This window comes from Rattus norvegicus, chromosome 1, assembly GCF_021556685.1.
Source record: "Rattus norvegicus strain SHRSP/BbbUtx chromosome 1, alternate assembly SHRSP_T2T, whole genome shotgun sequence".
NCBI classification, from domain to species: Eukaryota; Metazoa; Chordata; class Mammalia; order Rodentia; family Muridae; genus Rattus; species Rattus norvegicus.
The window spans coordinates 9,568,133-9,585,247 of NC_141534.1; the positions used below are offsets into that span (position 1 = coordinate 9,568,133).

At 45.3% G+C, this 17,115-nt stretch overlaps 1 protein-coding gene across 7 annotated transcripts in view; it reads left to right on the top strand.

Moving 5' to 3' along the window:
- Hivep2 (HIVEP zinc finger 2) overlaps positions 1–17,115 on the top strand; it is a 199,729-nt gene that overhangs the window by 34,098 nt on the left and 148,516 nt on the right. For 3 of the 7 annotated variants that reach the window (NM_001440165.1, XM_087551827.1, XM_087551824.1), the window contains 1 exon segment: positions 6,436–6,510. The gene's annotated coding sequence lies outside the window, so the exon portion shown is untranslated. 7 annotated transcript variants of the gene reach the window in all.

Consider the following 17,115-nt stretch of genomic DNA (forward strand, 5'->3'; position numbering starts at 1 on the left):
GGGAATCTTGTAACGAGTTGAAATAAACTAGATAGATAAATACATGGTTTGGGACAGTCATCTACAGCCACATTAAAGACCTGGGGAAGTTGCTGACTGAAGAGATGTGCAAGTACTTTTGTGTTTTATTCCATGCACCCTCAAATCCTTTAGTATATGAATGTTTGGCACCTTGTTTCCCCTTACATGTTCACTGGTGTTGCTCTTCTCCTGAAGGCCATGTTTATAGTTACATTTTCTTAAAACACATAGCATGTAGTTTTTGGATTACAAATCCCCACACATGTAGTTCTAATACTAAAACATTTAGGATCAGTATTCAGCCTGTAGCATCCTTACCTTACACAAACGGTCCTCAAAAAAGTTCAGATCATATCATCAAACACTGATCTGAAATGAAGATGTCTCTCTTTACATGGCTAATGTTGGGTCCTATTTTATGTGGCTAATTATCCTTTAATAGATCGTAATGATTTCCCCAGAGCATGGTCCATCTGTTAAAAGTAGATACATTTATTAGGTAGGTGTGTTAATTAGAAAAACTCACACCAGTGCTAGCACACGCATGAGTTCCACATAGCAAAGAAGAACAAAGCTGGCCTTGAACATACTGGCCCAAGGGGTCCTGCGTCTTAGCCTCTTGAGTAGCTGGGACTAGAAATGTGTGCCACTGCCCTTGGCTGAAGAATTGCTTTGAATAATGTGTAAGATAGGGGAAATTGTTCTGGGTTACTTTGTTCTTTGGTGCGGAACTGAACTTGGAATTCATTTCTGTCGGAAAGAGAGGAAGAGGTGAGAAGTCTTTTACCCATAGGAACACACGTAGTTCTTAGTGAAAAACCTGGGATAGAGTATTTTCCTGACTGTAACATCTTACCAGTTAGACTTGGGTTGACTCGCTGGGCAGGAAGGAGCTGGTTATTTAGCTCCAGGTCTCCTATTGTATTTCATTTTATTCAAAACTACATGCTCAAACTTGCCTCGTGCCCGAATCATCCTTTCCTTTCTGATCAACGACCGTAATGTCAGCTCAGAACAATCTAAGAACCTGGCCTGATTCTGGCAGTGGTCTAAGAATGACACGGAAAGAACAGTGGCTTTTGCGTCGTGTGCGTTCTCAGAGGCCGTGCAAGCTGGTCTCAGTGATGCATGCACAAGGAACTCAGTGTGCTCAAAGACGGGATGGGAGGCGTAAAACAGCTGCAGGTCCATAGATAAAGATCAAGGCCAGTTACAGGAAGGAAGTGGGCAAGATTCTATGGAAGATACGGGCTTTGAAGTACAGTTAACATCTTGGGAAGGAAAACTGGGGCTGGAAGACGGCATCCCAGGAAGAGTGAATGTTACAGATAGAATTAGGATCATGTTATAGGACAGAATAAGAGCCGGGTATTGTAGAAGTTCTCAGAGGACTGTCCACACTGACTGCTCTGTGGTCTCTATAGAGTGCAGAATTATGGTCTGGAATGAACGGAAATGTGTGAGGGTCTGACCGAGCAGTCATTATAGCATAGGCTGGACTATTGAACACACTGGCGGCTCTTCAGTGAAAGTCATTGAACGGAAAGTCCCTTAGTGCCTCTGAACTTTGACCCTCTGGGATTGAGCTTTCTTGGGAAGAGGAAGCTGAGGAAGATAGGTTTGAGTGACGGAGCAACTAGGAACATGAGAAGGTTAAGGATCAGGTAATGGCACCCAGTATAAATGAAGTGAGATGTTAAGAGGCTCCAGGTGTGTCTAGAATAATTCACCAAAGCCATCCCTGTATAGTCTGAGGAATATGTTGAACTAGTGCTTCTGGGGAGGATGCGGGACTCATGTCAAGCCACACCTAGCATCAGCTTTCTCTGTAGTTTCTTTGTTGTCTCGGCCTTACACAGACGCCTCATTTCTCTGGTTACTTACATAATAATTAAACCTCATTAAAGAAGAAGATTCTAGAGAAATTCCAAATTTTGCTGCATGTGTGCCGCTGTCATCTGCTTTCCACCTGAACTTTGACTTTTGTAGATCGGTCCTGGGCTCGGCTCCTCTCCTGTGTTGATTACAGCTGTTTGCTCTTGGTTTGTAGTTCCCTTTAGGTCAAGTTTATGAATGAGGAGCCTGAGAAGGAAGTTTGTTAACATGTAGGTGGAGCAGGATATAAGGGCCAAGTAACAAGGACAGGATGCTGAAGATAAACATGGAAATCCATCCATCTATCTGTCCGTCTGTCCACCCATCCATCCATCCATCTGTCCATCCATCTGTCCACTCACCAACCCACCCACCCACCCATCCATCCATCCACCCACCAACCCACCCACCCATCCACCCATCCATCCACCCACTATCCCAACTCATCCATCCATCCATCCATCCATCTACCCACCCACCAATCCATCCACCAACCCACCCACCCACTCATCCATCCATTCACCCACCAACCCACCCATCCATCTGTCCATCCATCTGTCCACTCACCCATCCATCTGTCCACCCACCAACCCACCCACCCATCCACCCATCCATCCACCCACTATCCCAACTCATCCATCCATCCATCCATCCATCTACCCACCCACCAATCCATCCACCAACCCACCCACCCACTCATCCATCCATTCACCCACCAACCCACCCATCCATCTGTCCATCCATCTGTCCACTCACCCATCCATCTGTCCACCCACCAACCCACCCACCCACCCATCCATCCATCCATCTCAACTCATCCATCTATCCATCTCAACTCATCCATCCATCCATCCATTCACCAATCCACCCACCCATCCATCCATCATCCTTCCATCCATCCATCCATCCATCCATCCACCCACCCACCCACCCGCCCGCCCGCCCACCCTGGTTTACTGTGCACTGCCGAGGTGAGGCACCTGCCCAGTGTGAGTTTCCTTTCTAGCTCTCCTTTTATTGCTTCTATCTTTCTCCTGTCACCCCTCTGCAAAGGTTTCCAATTTCTTCATGACAGCTGATTGTCCCCAGGGGTAACAGCAAGGCCTCCGATAGTGTTGGCAGCAGCTGGTTTTATTTTTGGTTTTCGTCAGGTGTTTGTAAGTTGAGAGCTGCGTGTATTCAAACAATGTGATTTGGTGGCGTATATGACCTCTCATGGAAACAGCGGGTGTGGCAACGGATGAAATGAACAGTCTTTAACGGCACATTCTTCTGTGCACTCTGAAATCCTGAGTGTGGGTAAGCGGCTTGGAGAAGGTCTCTGTGCTGTGGACCGTCCAGTCTCACTGCATGCAGATTTATGTCTTGCTTGGGTTAGAGACCTAGTCTTTGATGAATTCTCGTATGGAATAGTCATGGTTTTATGGGATTAATAGATTGAGAGGCTTTATTTTGGAGCCTAGCAGGTTGCTGTTAGGCCGTTGTTACTGCCCAGTTTATAATTCACCTCAGCAGCAGTACTGTGGGATACAGAAACGACCTGCTATGAACCAGTTTGATTTAAAAAATTCCCTTCTATATGCTAGTCTTTGCCTACATAGGTACCTTTGAAATAGTTGACTCCTTTTTTTTAAAGGAATTATTTATTTATTTTATATAGATATCTTCAGATAAAACAGAACAGATCCCATTACAGATGATTGTGAGCCACCATGTGGTTGCTGGGATTTGAACTCAGGACCTCTGGAAGAGCAGCCAGTGCTCTTAACCACTGAGCCATCTCTCCAGCCGGAAGCAGTTAACCCCTATCTTTAATTACTGTCTTGCTGTTGAAAACATTTCCTTTTTTCTAATTTCTTCATTTTAATGGCCACATTGTGATTGAATAAGAGGACTCTTCGGCCGCTCCCCATGGAACAGACCTTCCACACTGCAAACTGCTACTGTGATATGCCTTAGCCTTGGTGTTTCTTACTTAGTTTTGTTCCAGTGAAATGGGGAGAGAGAAGTCTGCAGGAGATGGTTATGACTTACTTTAAGAAGGCATTGAAAAATGATAGAACTTTCAAAACAGAAAACAGCCCCCAAAGTCCCCACAACACTGGTTCTCCACCTTCTAGCAAGTTTGGTAATCAGTTACCAGAGTCAGTGAGTGAATCCTGGGAGCCCCTTGATTCCTGGCCTGGCTGGGGACTTCATAAAATGATGTCTTTTTGAGGACAGTGTGTCCCAGAAGCTGTGCGTTTTACTTTGAATTTCTTGAATGTACTGGGGTCAAGAAAACTCACGAGCCCCTGAGCATTGATATCAGACGAGGGCAGAAGCAGTGGCTCCATTGTCCACGCTCGTTCAATGGCAAGGACAGATTTGTAGAAAGTATGCACTCTGGCCTGAAGGGGAGTGATTTTCAAATATTGTTTGAAGCATCCTTAGTATGTTGGTGCATGCACAGTGGCTAATAGTCAAAGTTTTAAGTCCTATGTCTAGGTGTACGGTCTTTTAGATTATTTATTATAGTAGAAAAAAAACCTTTGGGAAAAGATCTGATTCTTTTTTTTTTTAATTTTTTATTAGATATATTTCTTTACTTACATTCCAAATGTTATTTCCGTTCCTGGTTTCCCATCCATAAGCCCCCATCCCTTCCTCTCCCCTTCCCCCATACGGGTATTCCCCCCATACATCCCCCTTACTCCCACCCCCCCATATTCCCTTGGCAAGACCAAGGGCTTTCCCTTCTGCTGCTGCCCCAACAAGGCTATTCTCTGCTACATACGCAGTTGGAGCCCTGGGCCAGTCCATGTAGAGTGAAAAGATCTGATTCTTAAGATCTGATTCTGCTCTCATTAGGATCATTACAAGTCCTGGGTAACTTTGGGTGCTCACTAACTGGCTAGTCAACCTTGCCTGCTTTCATTGCCGATATCCTGTTTCTTTCCACATATTTATTATTTTATCCACCAGTTTTTCAACGTGTCATGTACTCTCTGCTGCTGTCCGTCAGCCAAAAGATGGGACCAACCATTGTCAAGCAGTGGGGCGCTCTAGCTAGGGTGCTCAGAAGGTCTTGAACCGTCGTCGTGATATTGGCGGGGTTGTTGCATTGTGGTAGACTGGGTCTGTTTCAAGTGTGTTGTCTCTGGCAATGAAAGTAGACATTCTTTCTGTGATGAGAAGGGCCTGGGCTACAGCAGGTAAAGATGTTATTCTGGGCCGTTTCGGAGGCATTAAGATTTAAAAGGAAGCGTGGAACAAACCCCGCCAAATCGCCCTGCAAAGGGCTGGTCTGAGGCTGGGAATGGTGGCTTACTGGATAAAGCGATTGCTGCAGAAGCGTGAGATTATGAATCCAAATCTCTAGCATTGATATGAAAGCTGGGCACAGAGTCATGCACCTGTGACCCCGGATCTGGTGAAGTGGAGACAGGTGGATCTCTGGGTTCCCTGACCTGCCAGTTCCAGCTAAAACGATGAGGCCAAGTCTGGTCGAAAGACCCTTCTGTCAAAAGAGTTCAGTGGAGGGTGGGGGTAAGGCACTCGATACGGATTGACATGGGTGAGCACACATATTTATACACCACCTCCAAATACAAAGAACAAAAGAAAGAGAAGAAAAATTGTGACTTTTGTCCATTGGGATGTGTGATGAGCACATTTAAAAAATTCGGTTGGCTTAAAAGTTGATCCAGTTTTGATTAGGTACTCATTTCCAGCATGACATACGATAGCACAACTATGTGCCACGATACGCTCCACCCCCTTCGTATAGGATTGACTGTTTTGAGGAACAGTGGCCAGGAGTTTTGTAAAGTTATGGGTTTGGGTGTAGGAAACTGTATTTTGTTCGGGTGATGTCCCATTGTCATGTTTGTGCCCTGGTGACATCAACCTTGATCACTTGGTTGAAACAGAGGCTGCCCCATCTTTTTAACTATAAAATTAGTACATTTTTCGTCAAAACTCTGCTTGATTCAGAAAAATTACGTTTTTCTCTCTTGCAGATAGGTGGCCTTTATCAGCATATTTTGTTAATTTCGATCTGGATTCAGGAATGTCTGTCATATTCTTTAGGTTATCATCCAATGTCATCACTGTTTATTTTACTACTCTTAAGTATTTCCTTTTCTCTTCCCCCCTTTTCCCTCTTCTCCCTCCTTCCCTCCCCCTTTCTGTCTTTTTCTTTCTGTCTTTTTCTTTCACACAAGGTTTTTCTGTGTCCTCTGTCTTCCCTGGAACTCTGTATGTAGTCCAGATTGTCCTTGAACTCACAGAGATCCTCCTGCCTCTGCCTCTCAAGCACTGGGATTAAAGGTCTGCATCACCGCGCCTGGTGTCCTGAGTTACTTTCTGACGTTTATTTTGGTAGCACCATGTGGCTTGGCCCAGCAGATGTTACCTACATGTTATTTCTCCTTCCCCCTATGTGTTAATGCTCTCATAGTTCAAACCTTTAGACTGAATGTTTCACCCATTTTCAATCACATTTTAATGTACGACTTGTAGATGGAGGGGTTATAATGTGAAACTTCTTGTCAGCAGATTGGTGAATTCACCTGAGAAATTGAGACTCAAGATTATGAGAAGTTGTGACTAGGACCAGAAGCAGATGTCCAGGTAGGAAACCCAAACTTGCTTTGCCCAACTCCTTCGAGCTTGTTTTTGCAAAAGTCGAGAGGCTACACCTAAGAAGGATGGATGGTTAGAGGTACTGTTGGTGCAAAGAAATCACTCAGTCTTTTTCAGCTTTTGTTACCCAGCTTCCAAACTGCAGTTCAGTAGCAGAGCTTTGAAACCAGGTCCAAAAGGAACTTGCAGGCATATGCTTATATTTGAAAATGTATTCTAGACATGATTTTGATTCTTGAAAAACAGCTGAAAAGCCATTATCACAATAGCAATCACACTTGTGAGATGTTTGATACGTATCTCACTACACTTATTAAATATGGATTTATTTGCATTTTCGTTTCTCACACACTTCCCTGGATACTGCTCCATCATGAACACCTGCTAGAAGGGGTGGGGCTGAGGGAGGCTCACGTCACCACGTAGGTGCTCAAGTATTGATATGTGGATGTTAGAAAAGCGAGAATCGTTTCACCAGGTGCTTTTATTGTGTTGGTGCTGTGAAGTTAAGAAACATCTCGCCAAGAGAAGAGCTGAGATGCAATAGCAGTTACTGCGACGGTGACTCTCACCTCTGCTGCAGGTGTGTGTAGGTGCGATGACGCTCGGGCTAAACTACAGAGGTTCCAACTCCAGGCCAACATCCAGTCTGTCAGAGGGGATGTGTACACAAATGCATTCAAAGCCTGTTGCTCAGGGTATGTTTGTAGGAAAGAAAGCTGAGGAGTCTGAGTTCTGATCACGTGTGTGTGTGTGTGTGTGTGTGTGTGTGTGTGTGTGTGAGAGAGAGAGAGAGAGAGAGAGAGACAGACAGAGAGAGAGACTGAGAGAGAGACTGAGAGAGAGACTGAGAGAGAGACTGAGAGAGAGACTGAGACAGACAGAGACAGAGACAGAGAGACAGAGACAGAGAGAGAGAGACGGACAGAGAGAGACAGAGAGACAGAGAGAGAGACAGACAGAGACAGAGACAGACAGAGACAGAGAGAGACAGAGACAGAGAGAGAGACAGAGAGAGAGATGATCAGCCCCGTCTGATAGGAGGCCACGGATTTGTATTAGGGGCTACACATTTGTAAGCCCAGCCACTGTTCTTCTGCCCCTTCTCTTTCCAGCAGAGGAGAAGCAAGAAGAGACAGTGCAGGCAGGCTACTGCAAGAAACCCGCTCTTGTTCCCTCTAGTAATGTCAGCAGAGATAGAGTACTGCTTTTCTGGGTCTCTTGGGGGCAGGGCCTCTGGGTGATTTCCAGTGTCATTTTAGAAAGCACCGTGAAATGGTAGCTTTACATCCACAGGGACTGCTGACCACTGCTTTTGGTTTTCTTCTTTGTGACGGGGGCATGCACTGTGGATGTGATGCCTTTTGCTGAAATGCCAGGTGCCCATGGAGTGGTGGACTGAGTGTGGCTGCCTGTGCTGTCCTGGCCTTTTGTGGCACTCAGATGCCATTTCTTCTCCCACTGTTCACCCACTGTGTCTCACAGCCACACCCATCCCCCAGAAGACCCAGCCGCTCTTTGCTTCCTTTCTTCCTTTCATCAATCAGGATAGATGACACCACTCCTTCACTGTCTACCTGTCTATATTCCTATCCTGGGCTTAGAAATAGTAGAGCGCCCTTTGTTTTACTTGCTCCAGGACAGGAGAGAGAGGAGGAGTATTCTGATCTTTCCTGGTTGCTTTGAGAATAGTCTTTAACAAGTCTCAGACTACTTTTGTTCTGTGGAAAACTTGAACTTGAACATCGACTATCATCTCCACTGAGTACAGAGGTTAGGGATGAAAAAGAACATCTTATTCTATACAGACTATACCCCCTCCACCCCACAAGATAAGCATGCTATGTGGCTTATGCTGAACTGGAATTTGAAATCCTCCTGCCTCGGCATTCCAAATGCTAGGACTGCGTACTACCACTCCAAGCCTTAGATAGATCTTTGCTCTTTTCCAGTCCTCTGTCCAGAGTCATACATGCTTCCAGGGGTAGAAGGAGCTGAAGTGAGGCTGAAAGGGGGTAACAGCATGCTCTGTGGATACTTGTGCAAGAGCCAAATGTTGTTTGCACATCTTACTTGAAGACGCTTGCTAACAGATTCACAGAGTTGTGAATTAACATTATTTCTGTTGTGGGTGTTCTTGTTGGACTTAACTTTAAAAAGAGATGAGAAATGTGGACAGGTCTCAAGTGTAGAGTTAGCTAGAACCATGTGAACGTAGAGTGTCTCTTGGAATGAAGAAACAATGCATTTGCTCAGCCAGCTGCCTTATGAGAGGGCTTGACGTTTGACTGAGAGATCCTACTTCCACATGCGCACAGCTGAAACTGAGCCCACATGTAAACATGCACACATACATACAAACACGCTTAGTACATGCATGTACACATGAAGTGAAGAAGAAAGCAACAGGCATGGTGGCATATATCTGTAATCTCTCCACCATGGAGGGGGAATTTCTGAAGCTCAGTGGCCAACTAGTCTTGATCAATTGTGAGCTCTGGGTTCCACAAGAGATTCTGCCTCAAAAGTCAGGTGGAGAGCAATAGAGGAAGACATGTAGCACCAATCTGTGGCCTCTCTGTGTGTGTACACACATGTGCATTCATACACGAGCATGTATACACGGTTACAATATACATACAGATAAACGAAAAAGAAATTAGCTGCAACCGGCTATTTATGCATACATAATTGGTTTCATTTATTAATTGTTCGAGTATTTTTGGTTAGCTCTTGTGTGCTCGCCAAGGCATGCAAAGAAGACACATATACCCCCTCCCCCAAATACATGCCCCAAGACCTAATGTACAGTGAGAACTGCACACTACATAAACAAGTAAAAAACAAAACAACAACCCCTACTACATTATGAAGCTGTCTGTATGAGGTTCAAAGTCTCCACTAAGCCTAGCTGTACCATGAAAGGAGCAATATCCTAGCTTCGCTTGAGGGATTTGACAGGGGCATAAATACGTGAGTTGCATCTTGCGGGATGGGTGGGAATTTGATAGCAGGAGAAGGGCGTTCTAGGGGTGCAGAGCCTTGGCACACAAAGCAGTGAGGCAGAGAGAAAAACAGCAGGCATTTCCCAGGGCGAGCAGCACACTGGCAAATGTTTGGAATGCAGGGTGGATGGAGGAGGAATGGAGTCCCAAGGGGAGAGTCTCCAGGGAGAGCTTGGCTGGGGCTCTGTCCATCAGGGTATGCCGAATGGTAGGTGTGATCTCCGTCCCGTAGTTAAGGGGACGTGCTCGGATTGGGATTTTATAGTGAGTCCGCATGGCCATCACAAGAACACAAGTTAGATGAATTCAGCAGTGTCTGCACTTAGATTTGAGAGATACAGCATTCCAGCCATTAAGGTGGCCCTCCAGAGAAAGTTAGAACTTAAGGCCTGGACTAATGATGTGGTGCCGGGGATAGTGTATACAGGATGACTTGTCGAGCATAGGAGACAGCACTGGCTGACTGAGCTGAGGTAGTGTGGAGAGGATGAAACAAGAGCCCCAGGACTGCAGCTTGGGTAACTGGGAAGTGCAGTGGTGAGACTGAGGAAGACCCGCAGGCCTTTGAGGAAAGCCATGTTATACATTTGGTGAATCTGGGGGTCTCACAACTGTGGAAAGGTGTGATGATTTTTACTTTGCTTCTCCAACTTTGTGTTCTCCCCCCCCACCACGTGTGTGTGTGTGTGTGTGTGTGTGTGTGTGTGTGTGTGTGTGTGTGTGTGTGTACGTACGTACGTACGTACGTACCTATGGTTATCAGTCAGGTCTGATAAGAAGCCACAGATGCATTAGGGTCTTTCGCATTTGCAAGCCGAGCCAATGTCTTCGGTGCCCACTGATTCTTGTTCTCCAATGTGGGGGTGATGGGTGATACTGACGTGCGGGCTGCTTGTGGGAGGTGAAAGTGGCTGTTTCTACGAATTTCTGGACTCAAAGCCAGTTGTTCCTCCAATAGCCGGTTTATTCTTACCACACCGTCTTCAGGTTGATTACAAGCTCAACAGAGAGGCTGAAAACACAAATTCCACAAGAGAATGAAAGAGAACAGAACTGCCCAGGGGCAGGGCTACTGGAGACTCATTCACTCCCTCACCAGGATGTGTTGAGAGCAGGTTAGTGTAAGACAACAGAGACTTAGTCCTTGGCCACAGAGTCTTAGTGTCTCGCTGTGCAGGACAGGGCTAGAACCAAGGAGTTCTAAAGAGATGATCTGGACAAATCATATTTAACACCCACCTCTGTGTGTGTGTGTGTGTGTGTGTGTGTGTGTGTGTGTGTGTAATAGAACATGGACAGAAAGGAATGTAAAATATTGTGCAAATTGAGCATCAGTTCTACCACAGTCTATAATGTGCTCATCCTTCTAAGTGCACTCTTTTGCCCCATTTTGCCTCTGTAGAGCATCCTGACTTTTCACACTGCCTGTCTGGTTCTGCCTGTTTCTGTAATTGATAGCTATGAGGTCACACGTTCTGTTTTTGTGTGCATCTGGCTTATTTCACTCAGTCTATGTTAATGAGATTAATTCATGCTGTATGTACCAGCCATTTTTCCCCATGGCGGTGTGGAATTCCATTGTATGAATGTTCTTTAGCCATTTTACCACCCATGAGTTTGGATTCTTTGTACACTATCGGTAAGTACTTCTGTGGACACCATAATACACATCTGTAGGGTATAGTCCAGGGGCGGGCTCATTGCATCAAGAACTTCTGTGTATAAATTCTAGTATCTCCTTCCACTTGCCTTTTTCAAAAGGTGAAATACATGTAGGATCCAGTTGCCCCACTCTGGTGTAGTACTTCTGGCCATCTAATTATTATATATAAGCGTGATCTTGGAGATTTTCATTTGTCTTGTGGTTTATGAAGTTGGGCCCTTTTCATGCTTACTTTACTATTGGCTGCTCTGTTTAATAATGAGCCCATTGAAGTATTTGTCACTTTTCCTACTGGTTTTTCTTCCTTTCAAAGCATCACTATTAAACAAGAGAAATATCATGGAAGATCTGCCAAGAACTGGGATTTCGATGTAACAGAGCTATGCCTTATGCCCCACTGAATGTTGGTTTTGAATGTTTGTCTATGCAAAGGAGGAGTGAGATGTTAGACAGTGGGAGAGTTGGGAGGCAGAAAACACTTACGCATAGACGTGAACCCTTTTATACATGCTGACAAGGGGGAATGGTCATCAAAGAGGGACAGTTAGAAAAAGTTAGGAAGTAAGAAAAAAGGTGAGAACCAACTAAGCAGAATCCTGGAATAGCCACTGATCTTAGAGACAGAAGCTGTGCTGTTGTACTAATTGTCAAGCTCTCTGACAAAACATGGATTTGGGGGTTTGGCCCTGCTTATGATGTGGGCATTGTCCTAGACACAACTTTGAGAAGCCTTCCTTGGAGCACCGTGCTTTGGAAGAGAGCAGCAGGGTTGGGTACCAGGAACCAACAACATTTTGACTAAGGAACAAATGAAATGAGAAAGAAAAATAGGTTAAAGATAAAGGGGAGACAACAAGATCAGGAGGATAATAAAATAATTAAGAATTCAAGGCCTGGGGAATGTCCCTTCACAGTTCTTCTTTGTAAAATGGAAATTTCAGTGCATGCTAAATGGACATCAAATGATTTTTAAGTCAACTCGTGAAGACTAGCACCAAGGCTGCAAGGTTGCACCTGGTCAAAATAAAGTGCAGCCGTTGACAAGGTAAACGGGCTACAAAGCCAAAGTTTTCATTATTGAAAGCAAAACTTTAGTTTTTATTGTTTTCCAACACTTGTTCACTTGTTATCCTATAACAAGTGTACTCCATGGAGTAAGGTAGTTGAACGCAGTTACATTGGGTTGCTTTATAAACTTTACAATATTGAACTGTGACTGACCAAACCGCCATCAGATTCTGTGACTTTTAAGCCTGTTGCTGGGGTTTTGTGAAGATTCAGTGAGGCCTGAGTGAGGGCAATGTCTGATATTCAGTCAATGGGGACGGGTTGGTAGGACAGTTATGGACATATACTCTGAATGCCACCAAGTTCAAACCACAACCCCACTGCTCACCAGGTATACCCCAGGGAAGGTTAAACTTGAGTCAGTTTTCTCCTCTGTAAAATAAGAGAAGCACCAGTGCCTACCTGAATGTGTTCCTGAGATAACCTCGTAAGAGTAAAATTCTTGGGATAGCACAGACTATAGTGTGGGCACTCAGTCTTATCCTGAAACATAGCTAATACCGTCATATCCTCTATTAAAGGTGCATACAGTTTTAAATAGACTATTCAAGGTTGGAGAGTGTGTGTGTGTGTGTGTATGTGTGTGTGTGTGTAAAGTGTAATTTTGTTAAGTTATAGTTTGTTTGAGCGTTATTCAGTTAAGATCACTAGCCACTTATGCTTTTGTGCATAAACTGCTCTGTGCTGTAACGATGCTTAACACATGCTTCTCCTCTCCTGAATGCTCAAACTTTGGGACGGGATGGGATCCTATCTGTTTCCACCTGGGTAATACTTGGGCTCTGCTGAGAAATAGCTGGAAAATAACACATTGCACCCGAAAGAATGCTGCTGCCTTGTCCAGAGCCGCAGGCACTGAAATGAATGGGGCAGATGAGTAGATATCAGGAAACCCAGCATTCAAGGGATGATGCTAGCCCTGATTACGTGGGTTGTATTCAACTTACCTCAGACATAGCTGATTTCCTCACCTGAGAAACAGGCTCGCCGCTCCCTTCCTGAGGTGTCAGGAAGATTAAATCAACAAATATCTGTAAAGATGCTTTATGACCCGTGAGATGCCGCACATCTGTGCAGTTTGGCATGATTTATGTGATCATCCGTGGCATGGCTGAAGACTGATGGCTCGGCAATGAGCACTTATTTATAATTATGTAATTTTAATAGGATTACAGGGAACCGTATTCTCTGTAGAGTAACCTCCAGTCTGATAATGGATGGTTAAGTTCCTGCAGAGATCAGACCAAAAGGAAACAATACCATGGCTGGAAGGTGGAGTAGAGCTTGGAAAGGGCTGAGCTAAGGCACAGTTGCAGTAGATGTGGGCCCTGAGGGTCACTCTGTAGCTCCCTTTCCCAAGCCCTTACTCCATTCATACTCCAACTGTTAGCTCAGGCTTTGAAGTCAGACCCACGTTAAGTTCCCTGCTCTGCCCTCTGCTAGACAGGACTTACCAACACCTCTGGGCTTCCGTTCTCTCCTCTCCACAAGAGAGTCAGGCAATTCTCAGTGTTAGAGATGACACTGTAAAAGTTTCTCCACAAGTAGCAGTTTCCTCCTGACTCCTCCTGGTCAGATCTCAAGACCAACGGACTCCCACACCTGCTGAGTGGGAATATGGAGAGCTCAGGTATCGACAACGCATTCACGAAGGGGATTCTGTGTGCCAGGCTCCAGTTCAAAGCATATCACGTATATTGATCTCACCGAGACTCTAAAACGTAGCTGATGCCCTTTGGTGCCAGCCTTCCCTACTGGACTTCTATCCACAGTGCCACCTTGCTAAGGCCACCAGCAGGTTATAGTCTTTGCAATTTATGACTCGGTATCTTTCCCTTATTTCTGGATTATTCCTGCATCCCTCTGGTCAGTATAGGGATATGGGAAGGGGGATGAACGGACGGATTGATTGTTTCACAAGAATTGTTTGTCCGAGTGGGTGTATCTGTTGTTGGAATCAGTGCTGTTGCTGTTGAGATTTATTATTCGGAAGTATCATACATTTACACAATGTATCTTAATCATATCTCCCCCCACTCGCTCCCTCCAACCCACCCCAAACCTCCTCCTAATACATCTGCATCCCGACGTAACATACCCTTAACAAACAACAAACAAGCTGCCACATCCTATTAGTGCTGTCCAAGTGTGCAAGAGTATGGAGTTAGTCGCTGGGGGGCATGGACAGTGTTAGCTCTAACCACCTCCTAACTAAAGCAAAGCCACCCTCCCGGCCATCACCTGCCAATGAAAGGCGACAAGGGCCAACTTGTGGAGGAGGGGCTTGTTTGTTTGTTGCTTTGTTTTCATGTTTTACTTCCAGGTCACAGGTCATCATTGAGGAACTCAGGCTTGGCACTAAGGGGAAACAGAGCAGTGGACGAACATTGCTTTTCGCCTCGCTCAGCTTGCTTTCTTGATCAACGTAGGCGCACTTGCCCAGGGCCAGCACCAGGAACCGTAGTTGGGGGTGGGGTGGGGCGCTTCTCACAGCAAGTATCAATCAAGAAAATATGCCCCCCCCTTAAACCATGTGTTTACAGACAATCTGATGGAGACAATTCCTAAATTTAGGTTCCTAGGTGACTCTGGTCTGAGTCAAGTTGACAAAACAAAACAAATGTCTCTGTCTCTGTCTCTCTGTCTCTGTCTCTCTGTCTCTGTCTCTCTCTCTCTCTCTCTCTCTCTCACACACACACACACACACACACACACACACACACACACACACACACAAATGAAAAAACGAAAACCAAAACACCAGCACAGCTATCCGGATAGGGGTGGTGCCTGGGAAGCCTTACTCCATGCTGGAAATTTTAACTGATTTGATCTGGTGTGGGTCTTGTATAGGTAACTGTGTCTGCTGTGTTCATGTGTAACAGCCATGTCATGCAAGTTTTGAGCTTGTAATGAACTCTCACTGAACTTCGCTTTCTTTTGTGCAGTGCAGTAATTATACTTGTTATGAAAACCGTGGGGCCAATCCTGGCACCGTTTCCAGCTCTAATCTCCTGCCCCTTCCTCCCTGTTTAAGTAGTAGGCTTTCACTGAGGACAAAGCCTGGGTCATAGCTTGCCATCTGTTTACATTTTAAGTCAGTAGAATCCCTTGCTATTTAGCATTTTCACAGTTCAAAACAGTGATGCTTCTCCATGAGATGACTAATCGATCTCTTTGAGAGGGCATGAGGATCTTCAGTCCATACCTTCACATTTATCTGCTTGTTAGGCACTGCTTTTAATGAGGTAAGGCTTATCCCGTCTGTCTTGTCATCGTTTTGCATCCCTTGTCCGGATAGGTGGACTCAGAACGCAGTCCCTTTAAGAACCACACGGCATCAGCAAAAATAACCTAGAGCAGCTCCGGTTACTGCCAGGCTCCAAAGACTCTTCAAGGGGTCAGGTTGCTCATGTCCAGTCTCCACTGCAGGGATGCAGGGAGAGCATTCTCCGAGCCAGGAGAGGCACCCAGTGTTGATTCGTGCTCGTATGTCCCACCATTTGCCAAGGGGCCCTCAACTGGACTTGTCTTCTTCCCTCACCGTGGAAGACTTCCAGAGTGGGTTACTTAGGTTGCTTTAGTTTAACTGCAGCCCTGTTCTAGGTCCCGAGCATTAGACCCAATCTTCCCTATAATCTGGGGCTTTGTATTAGTAAATTGAAAACAGAAATGAAAATCGTCAAAGCCCACAAACAAGGGTCAGCCATGGCCAAGGTGTAGGTGCTAGATGAGGAGGAGAGGTCACATGAGGACACACCCTTGTCCCTGGACCCCAGAACCTCTCTGCACATGAATGTTCCTCATGGCCTTTCTTTTAGAGGAATGGTTTTACTGACTGGGCACAAGCAAAAGTTGATAAAATAGGTTCTAATGTTCCACAAAGACCAACCAACCAACCAAGCGACCGACCAACCGACCAACCAGAATGAACTTCTTTATTAGGTCCAGTTTTTCAGTTGTGGATTGACAGGGAAATGTCCTAAGAGACACTCCAGTGTATGGCATGAAACGAAGATCTAGTGAGGATTTTACCATCTAGGGTTTTGTTTTGCTGCCTAATAGTAAGTTGGAAAGGATAGAATTTTAATTGTGTATCTGTGAGTCACTTAGCCATCTTCTAGGTAGAAGGCAGGGAGAGGCTCAGAGAGGGCAGGTCGCTTATATGGAAGTAGATCTGAACTTGCAGCCCAAGCACCCAGATGATTCGTCATGAAGATAGTTCCAAGAGGCAAGATCTCTCCCAGCCCTGACTTTTGTCGTTAAATGGGAATTGCACTCACTACACAGTACGAGTGCTTCATAAGGTGTCACAAAGATTTGCTGAGTGAGTGTGGCTGAGAACGCGTTTCAGAAACACTAATTAATGTATTAGTAATCGTGCAGTTTGCACACGGATGTGATTAGAACGGCCTATGGTACGGTCTCTAGTAAGAAGAACAAATGGATGGAATGAGGTTTTCTCTTAGAATCATAGACTACTAGGCTGTTTCTGTAGCGTTGAGATAAGAAGTGTAAGCTGTGGGCGGACAGTGAACCCGATGGCTTTGTAGACTGATTCCATCCATGTACTTCCCTGAAAGCTGGAGCTAATAAAATCCTCAGCCTGTCTTGGAGTTGTCCTGTAGATGATGTTATGGATAAAGGGGAGATTAACTCATGAGCTGAAAGTTATAGAACGAAAAGGAACTGTTTAAATTTCATCAAGGGCTGGCAGTCCCTTCCCATATAGTACCTCCGGTGTAATTAAGGAGGTAGGGCGTATACATGAGAGCTGATTTAAACATCGTCCTGGGTTGGTGACAGACAAAGACTGTACACCGCGGGTAATGCATAATGAACCCACGTGTCCTTTTA